The following is a 9,105-nucleotide window of genomic DNA, read 5'->3' as shown; positions in this document are numbered from 1 at the left end:
CTTCTCGCAGGAGCCCCCATCAAGCCCTCTGGGCTCCTCGCACAAGGAACTGGGCTGATTCAGACCCTCCGTTCTCCAAACCAGGCAGTGTTGCTCTTCACGCTCCGGGTGCAGATGCAAAGCTGGGAGCTGGCATGGAAAAACTGCAGCTCCTGTGCCTTCAGTTCCCATGCAAAGTATTTTTTTTCCCCCACAGATAATTTGTTTGTAGCTAAAACCACAGTGCAGGTAACGTGATGGGTCCATCCGGGAGTGTTTTTGTGGTGGTATGCTTTTTATACAAGCGTCTAGCAATTAATCAGCCTGAAGAAGAATTACCCCTAGCTTGTTACAGCATCACAGGACAGGACCGAGCTCTGCGTGGACCAGCTGGCGCTCGCTGGCAGACAGATGCACAGACACCTGCTCATCCGGAGGGAGGTTGCGCTCACACCTCCAGCCCTCGGCCTCTTTTTTCTCAGACATGGGAAAATCTGACCCATCCTGAGCCTGGGGCACAGGGGAAGGTGCTGAATTGCCATTTTTTTGCTTTGCTTCAGCCCCTCTGAGCCTGCTCCTGCTCCCACGGGGCTGTTTCCCAGCTGGCGAAGCAGCAGGGCTACGCGGAGCATCGCGCAAGCTTTTTCTTCTAAGGCTCCTTGCCGTTCAGCAAAGGCGTGAACCTGAGCTTTGATAAAGCCCCGGCAGCTGCCATGTCTGCTCTCCAGAGATGTCAGCAGCAATTACTCATCTCCAGAGCTCCCGGTGCGGAGGGGAAGGGGGGAACTCTGCCGCTTCTCCCGTCCACACGCTGCTGGTCCTGCTCCGGGGATGGGACAGCACGCTCCTGCGGCCAACATACTCGGCCCTGGGGTGGGAAGCGCGGCGTGGGAAGGCAGGTGTGGATGGCACAGATGCGGCAGTGCAAGGAGCCGCAGCAGTGACTCCCAGCGCAGCTGCAGCAGCGAGGAGCGCAGGTTTGTGCCGGCTCTTACAAAAGGCAGGGCGTTGCTTGGAAAAAAAGGCAGGAGATGGAGCGCGGCACCGCCGCCGGCTGATCCTCGCATGGCTGGGGATGCCACGTGAGCACAGCCTTCGCCTTTAGCTCTTGGATGATCACAGGCTTATCTGCCATGGGTTCACGGCCATCACAGTGTCCACTTGGCAACTTTACCCTGTGGTGTTCTCCTTCAGCCTTGCACCACGGTTGCCAGGGGCTCCTTTGGCTCAGGGACAGGTTGTTCCACCGCTGCCACCGCGACCAAGCGCGCTCTGGCCTTTTGCTGCCTTCAGACACCGGCGTTCTCCTTGGCATGGCTCACGCTGCTCCAGCCTGGTCATCTCCTCCTTATCAAGCTGTCGTCCCTCAGGTGGTGGCTGAAGCACCACAGGGTGTGGGATGGGTGCCCGGCACCTCTCACAGATATTTCTTGGGGGGGGATCAGCATGAAGGGGACCCCACGGCCACTGCGAATTGATGCAGCAGCTCCCAGAGAGTGAATCAGTTACATTAATGAACACTTCCAAATGCCAGATTCCGAGGAGCTCCCTAATATATGGCATTAATATTCTCTTCTGTAACCTTTACGTTGCCATCCAGTCCAGTTCCCTTTTGCCCTTTGCTACTCCCTTTTGCGTTTAATATTAAATCTGATTTGGCAGGGAGAGGGCTTTACTGTGCACTCAGACAAATCAAAGGGATTTCACAATCCCTCAGCTGGGAAAAGCATCAGCCCGAGGGCAGAATGCATCCCCTGGGGCTGCGCCCCCAGGCAGGGCTCCCCGCTCACAGCTCCCCTGCTGCTCGTCACCACCCCGAGGGCAGGGAGCCAGGGGCGGTTTTTCATCCGCAGCGCTCAAGGCGCTCGCCTCGGGGCTCAGCCGAGCCGCCTCCCTGCTGACCCTGCCATTTTCTTCAAGGTCAGCGCTCTGCAAACTTCGGGAGCTGCCTGGGGAGGCAGCGAGACAGACAGCCCGCTGCTCTCAGCTCCTTTTTATTTATGGAGCTATTGAGCACAGAGAGACTGTTTAATGGATTGTCTCACAAGGGAAAGCCTGGCGCAGCCGGGTCTCCAAAGGGCTTCCTTGCGTGGAGGACTTCTTTGTGCCTCCCACAGGATCCTATTACACCTTCTTCTCGGCTTTTTCTTTATTCGCTGTGAATTATTTTTTCACGCAGCACAACCCAGCTGACAGAGCCGAGAGCTGTAGATCAGTGACTCGCAGAGATGGATAGGCAGGAGGGCGGCTGGAGGGAATGATGGATGGCACGGAAGATAGTTGTTTGCAGATCTCAGGGACATGTACGGTGCTTTAATTGGTTGGTCTGCACAGATTTCCCCACAAACAGCATTTTTTAATCTAAAAGAAAGCAAGAAACTGGAACGTGTCTTGCTTCTTTCATGACTTCCCTGGAGGCAGCAGCAGCACATTAAGGAAAAAGAGAAGGAGGAGGAAAAAATAGTCAGAAGCACCAGGTGGCTGAATATCTTGCAGCCTAATTGATTCCTCTTTAATTAGTACAAAACCTGTTGCTCCCAACCAACGTTCAGTGCAGGCTTTGGAGCAAGCAGCATCCTCCCCGGCTCCACACCAGTTTGGCGTGGCGGCACGAGGTGAGGAGCAGCCGGGGAGCGGCGCAGAGCTGACGGTGCCACCTCAGCACCTGGGGACAGGGCTCACCTCCAAGGTCTGAGGTGTTCTTCCAAGCAGCAAGAGCCAGAGGAGAAGAGAGGAGAGGAAGCTGTGTCAGCACAAGGTGTTGGAGGGGAGCGTGTGTGTAACGTGACACTTCGCCTGCCCTCGCGTGGAAACCGCTCGCCAGTTATCACCCCAAACACAATGGCATTTTTCAAATGGAAAAGAGCTTAATGCTGTTAAACTGTTTGTCGTGGATACGATTTCAAGAGGCTTCATCCAAGTTCAAGCCTTCTTCTGGCTTGTACGTGGCCAGTGAAGACAACCCTAGAGCAGCGTGCTCCTGAGAGCCCAGCGCCAGGGCAGGGCAGGAGCCAACCCTCCTCCAGAGGCAGCCTTAAGTGCAGGCGTACGTAGCACACAGGAGCAGATATTTAGCTTCAGAATATCAGCTTGCTTTTTTATTAGTGGAAAGGATGATGTTCACTTCCAGTGAAGTTACTTCTCTGCTTGCTGCCTCCTGAATTCTGAAAGGACGTTCAGGGACTTGCCTGAACCGGGTTCTGTGCTCGCTGCTCCCAGGTCAGGTGGGGACTTTCTCAAGCAGGCTCAAACTCAGCCCCTGCAAGCATCTGGCCAGGTCTCTAGGGCTTCTGAAAATGCCACCTTATGGTTTTAATTTTGGTCTTTCTGATCCATGTCACCCCTTCCACCAGCACAACGTGGGCACAGCCACTCCCCTCTCACCCAGCAGCTCCTCTGCAGCAGGAATCTGACTCTGCTTCTGGACCCCCACTTCTGTCAAAATACTGGCATGGAAGAGGCGATAACTGGTCTGGAGGTCTTGCAGCAAAGCCCCCTCTGCCAGCCGGTTCGCAGCAGTTACCATTGCTTAAGCACAGTGGCTGCTCCCCAGCAGGAAATCCAGAAATACCCATTTAGGTAGAAAAGCGTAATTTACCATTGCATTTCACAGCTGGTTCCTGCTGAGAAACCCTTCTTATTGTGCGAGTGCCAGGCCAGCAGGCTCTGGGAAATGGAGATAGCTTCTTCCATCCTGATAACCACGCAAAGGGACACAAATGCCATTAATACGAGCCTGGCATCTTTGCAGGCAGATGCATCCTCTGTGAGCGCTCATGGGAATTGCAGGCACGTCTGGGAGAGGAGAGGAAGCTCATGTGCGAACACTGCGGCCTGACCAGAAAGATAACAGCAACCAGCAGCAGCTAAAACATCCCCTACGAGCATCCACATGCAGACCCAGCCCCGCAGGTCGCTGCTGCTCTGGGTGACCGTGGAGAAATGCCGGAGCCCCCGGAGCAGGAAGGGAGGCAGCCGGAGCCCCCTCCCTGCCGTGCACCTCGCAATGGATCAGGAGCAGTTTTCGCGGTGCTGAGCTGCTCGGCTGATGTTGCCCAGAGCTCTCCAGAGGCGTGATGTGGCCTGCAGACCTCACACTGCGCTGTGGGATAATTAACAGTAACTAACAGCCCCAGCGGCGCCTGCGCTCCCAGGGCCGGGGTGATGAAATTAGCAGCCAGGCAGCCCCAGTTTTACCTTGGAAAATGAGCCCGTGTGAAATGGAAACAACCGCAGGGAGACAGGCCTCGAGCTTGTTTTATTCCTGCAGCAGAGCTCAGCCTTGGAGGGGGAGGTTATTCAGGAGGCTTTGCTGATTGCAGCTCCCCGTGGCTGCAACCTGGCCCCTCGAGAGCAGAAAACCACTCTGCGGCTGCCTGCTGGGTGCCCTTCAGCAGGTAAAGGGGCTTTCAGCTCGTCAGCTGGGGAAATGGCAGTGTGCAGAAGCTGGAGCCCTCCTCCTGCCTCCTTCCAAGCACAGAACCTGCTGCAAAGCCCCCGGCGGCCACGCGCCCGCCCTCGTCCCCAGGAGCTGCCTCCTGCGCCCAGCTCATTTCCAGCACGCAGGTGCCTATTCAAACCCAGGGCTCGTGGAGCAATTTCCTCGTGGTTCTCCCCTCCCTGCTGAAGGCCAGCAGTCCCCTACTGATTATAAAAAGCTCCATCTGCTTTCAAGAAACCGTTGAGCGAAACAATTAATAGCTTTTTTTTCTTTCCCTTCCCATCTCCGCCACCGCAGCGCGCACACCGATGCTGCCACGGGCACTGAGCGTCCCCCCCAGGCTGGGAAAGCAGAGGACAAGGGGACACGCGAGGGACACGGTTCTCTGCCTCCATGCAGAAGCCTTAATCCCAAACCATTAATAAAAACAGATTTCATGCTGCACGCAGAGATTAAAGGAATTTCACCTAGTCTCCGGGGGCAGCATCAGAGCTACAGCTATAGTCACACGTTGGGGGCTCTGCTTCGCTAAGCCACTAATTTGGGAAATGAAGCTATATGCTTTTAATCGCTTATCAAAGAGCCCCTCAAATTGTTGGAGGTATTTTTAGAGTTTACAGGTATTAGCTCAAAAAAAAAAGCCCAATTTACGGATTCGTCACGGTTCAACCGCCACACATCACCCCCTCCTTCCTCCTCTGCTGGCCCCGCAGCACCCACGCCTGGATCAGCCAAAGGCTTGTGCCCACCCGAGCCCTCCTGCCACGTGTGCAGGACGTGTCCTGGGGCAGCTGCTTGGCTGCCAGGCCCTCGCACTGCTGCTGCATTGCCCGATTTTTTATTTTTTTTTCTAAATGGACTGAGCCAAAGCTCACAGCACAGCGCTCACAGGCTTCAAGCGAGGCTTTTGAATCGTCGCCTGGATTTAGCAGCACGAAGTGGGAAAGGCTCCAGCTTCCCCTTCTCTTCTGTTCCCTCTCTGAAGTTGTTTTTGTGCCCTTTGCGCTCCAGCCAGCTTTCATCCTCATTTGTTAGAGGTAAGGGACAAACCAAGCCATTAGCTGGATTGAAGGAGCAGTCCAGGTCCGACACACTCATGTCTGTAGTGCTCAGGTCACGCTGGGGGAAGCAGGAGGGGAATCCTCAGGACACCTCGGTGCATGGCAAGAGGAAGGAGGATTTGTGACACTAGCAAGGACCTGGAGTGTGCCACAGACCCCACGAGGCACATGGAAACCCCAAACCCCTTCAGCAAAACCCCTCTGGGAGCAGGTGGCTTGAAAACACCTTGCTGCTCATGTAGGAACCTGAGATTCCTGGGAGGGAGCAAGGAGCTCACGCGGCCCTACAAAGCGCCGAGCAGCTCCCGGCACGGAGCTCGTGTCGCGGCTGGAAGGTGGCAGAGCAGCCCCGGGCTCTGGTAGACGCCGCAGCCGTCTGCTCAGGTTTCTCCAGGCACTTCTCCTCCCTGCTCGTCGCTCTCATTCAGAAAAGACGAGCCCGGTGCGGATCAGAGCCAGGCGGGCTGCCAGGAGGGAGCCTGCGATTAGGAGCAAAGCCGGCATCTGCCACCTCCGCGGGCACAGCTCCTCCCTCGGTCCAGCTCAGGGTGACCCACGGGGAAGTTTAATTCTCTCTGGTGCCAGTGGCAATGACAGAAGCCACCTCAAAGCCTGGCACTGGTGCTGCTACCCCCGTGCCTCCCTCCAGCCCCATCGCTGTCTGCGCCTCAGCACCCCCACGGTGCAATGGAGCGGGGATGCTCCCCCCTCTCCAGGGTCTCCCCAAAGTACATGGATGGACCACGGCAGCCTGGCGCAGACCCCCAGAGCCACAAAACTGCTTCCCAGGGACATGCAGAGAGCTCAGAACCACCTGGGGACGTGCCACCCAATGCCACGGGTTTCCCACCCTGCACCTCTTGCGGCACGGGGTCGTCCTACAGGAGCGATGCAATCACGGCACGAGCACCTCGAGCCTTGCTCCGAGCCAAAGCCGAACACCGCTCCCACCGGCAGGAAGAACAGAGCTCCAAAGACCAGCAGAACAGAGGGGTCCGAAGCATTTATATATGTACGTATATATCATATATTTGTGTGTGTAACTATACATAGGTATCTGCATACTTACACACCGCACAGGTAAATATTTATAGATACTGACCTCTTCAGATTAAAGTCCAAGGCACTTTTTACAGTGAACAGGTTAAAGCCATAGTTTAAAACATGCCTGTTTCTGGGTACAGATCAGTTTTATGGCAATGCTGTCGGGACAGGCAAGTCCCCGCTCCCTTCCCCTGTTTAGGAGACCCAGCCACGCTCAGACCAGAAGGAGGAATGTAAGCCCGGGGCCAGAGCCTGACCGCAGAGACACGAGCAGCTCCGCCAGGGCCAGGAGGTGCGTTGGGGTGTGCTAGGACCCCGGCAGCGCGAGGGGAAGAACACTTTGGGTAGAAGACGGAGCAGAGCCGGGTGCTGCGAGGCGCGCACCGAGCGTCCCGGCTGAGAGCAGCCACCGGGCTCACGGTGCTGGAGACCTGTCCTGTGCCCCACTGCCTGAGCAAGAGGGGGCAGACAGGACTCACCTGGGGGGAAACACCTCATCCCACAGAGCAGCTTGGCTTTCCCCTGCAAAATCCCCCGTCTGCAGCCCTGTGCCCTCCCGGTGGCTATGGGGAGGAAGCTCGGAGCTGGGTGAGAAGCTGGGGCTGGAAGCGGAGCAGAGCCTTCCAGCAGCAGCTTCCCAACCCCCCCAGTTCACCACCAACACCCCAGCAAACCCACCTGCTGGGCACAGGGCTGCAAGCCAGCCAGGGGGACACGGGGCAGGAGGAACCCGAGGGAGAGCAGCGCAGGGGGCCCAAGCACCCTAGAAATCTCAAGGCACCCCCAGAGCCAGCAGGAGAGAGAGGGGCAGCCCTGCCCTCCCAAGGAGAGGAGCCAGCCCCTCTCCTCCAGCCCCTGTCTGGTCCTGGGCTGGGTCCCAACGGGGGGCAGCCGGAGCCAGCCCCACCACGGAGCTCGGGGCAGCATCACAGCAAGCTGCTGCGGGGCAGGAGCTGGGGGATACCAGAGGAGATCGGGCTGCAGGGGCCAGCAAGAAGATGTTGGAGCTCACGGCCGGAGCGCTCGGTGAGGTACAGGCGCGGCTGTGACTCCCAGCGGGATAATCGGGCTGGGAGGGTCAGGCCAGCACAGCTGGGACAGCAATTAACAGCGATAATGGCAGCACTACGGTGACAACTGCTCTGATACGGAAGAGTTGGAGTAGGGGCTTTTGTTCGCTCTGGAAGAAAGCAGGAGTTGGTCCCACACGCTCTGCCCGTTCCTGGCCACGCTCCGCACAGGAAGACTGCCCAGGAACAGGGGGCAGGGCTGCAAAAGGAAATTTAAGACTTATTTGCCCACAAATCTTGTCCTACACGTGATGCAGATCAGCTGCAGCCAATTGGGGCTGGATGTAAGGAAGAGCTGCTCTCGGGGTACCATCAAGCACCGGAAGGCTGAGAGGTCCCTGCACCCTCACCGCATCTCTCTTCTAAATCCAGGGCCACCCCTCCATCTCTCCACACTGCCACAGTCTGAGATGGAAGGGACCAAAACCACACTAGCGCCTCCGCAGGCCAGGTCGCAAAGCCCAAAACCCTCCCAAGGGCCAGTTCCTGTCCTGCCCGAGACCCGGCACGAGCTGGGCACGGTGCCCGAATCCCCTCGGGGCTGCTCCCCGCCGGGTGGGCGCAGCGGGATCCTTCCCTGCGCCGAGGTCTTACCTGCAGCAACAGCGGTTGCCCGCGCAGGGCTGTCCTTACCCCGTCATCCCGGCAGCTACGTGTTGACCTGAGAGGAAAAAGAGAGCGCGCTGCCTCGGCGTCCCTCCTCCCGAGGGAACCCCGCACTGCCCGGCTCGGGGGCGAGGGAGCCTGAGCGGGCAGGATTGGCCCCGCGGTGCTTTCCAGCGCGCAGCTCTGCCAAGGAGGAGGAAGAGGAGGAGGAGGAGGAGGAGGATGTTGCACCCCTCGCGCTTTTCTAGGCACAAGTGATTCCCTCGTTCAGAATATCCGCATCCTGCCCGTGTCACTCGGTGCTGAGCCAAAATGTTTTGGTCTCTGCGCCAAAAGCCCATTGGGGAGCCCGGCACACCCTGTGCTGCTTCGTCCCTGAGAGCCTCCATCCCCGGGGGCAAACGGGGAATTTTGGCCCTTGTACAGTCCGTGCCCGGTGAGCTGAACCCCACCTTTGCTAGAGAAGACAACTGGGGGAGGAAATGGCTTTGCAGGAACCACTGAGGGGGCTGAGACCCCAGGAGAAAAGGGAAAAACGCCTTTCCCTAGGGAGAAGCAAAGCTCCAGTGCGGCCGGGCTGCGCGAATTTAGACCTGCTGAAGGCCAGCTTCCAGGCAAGGGGAATTAATGCCCGGGGGTGGAAGGGATGAGGAGCACGTGGAGTCCTTCTGGACGGAGTCCAGAGAGCCTCCTCTGCTACCCCTGGCCTCCGTCCTCACGTGGAGCAGTGACTGTACTCAGAAACAGACATTTTGGCAGCAGGCTGGCGTCGCTGCCTGCTGACAAACTGGTTGGATACAAAACCATAATTGAAAGTTACAATAACCTTTATAATATAGCAATATATTTCATAGTTAAAATAAACTATTATGCTTTCCCCTATTATTAAAAAAGAAGCGAGCAG

Source organism: Netta rufina (genome assembly GCF_964035555.1).
Source record: "Netta rufina genome assembly, chromosome: 29".
In the NCBI taxonomy this organism is placed as follows: domain Eukaryota; kingdom Metazoa; phylum Chordata; class Aves; order Anseriformes; family Anatidae; genus Netta; species Netta rufina.
Note: the sequence above shows the minus strand (reverse complement) of the source record.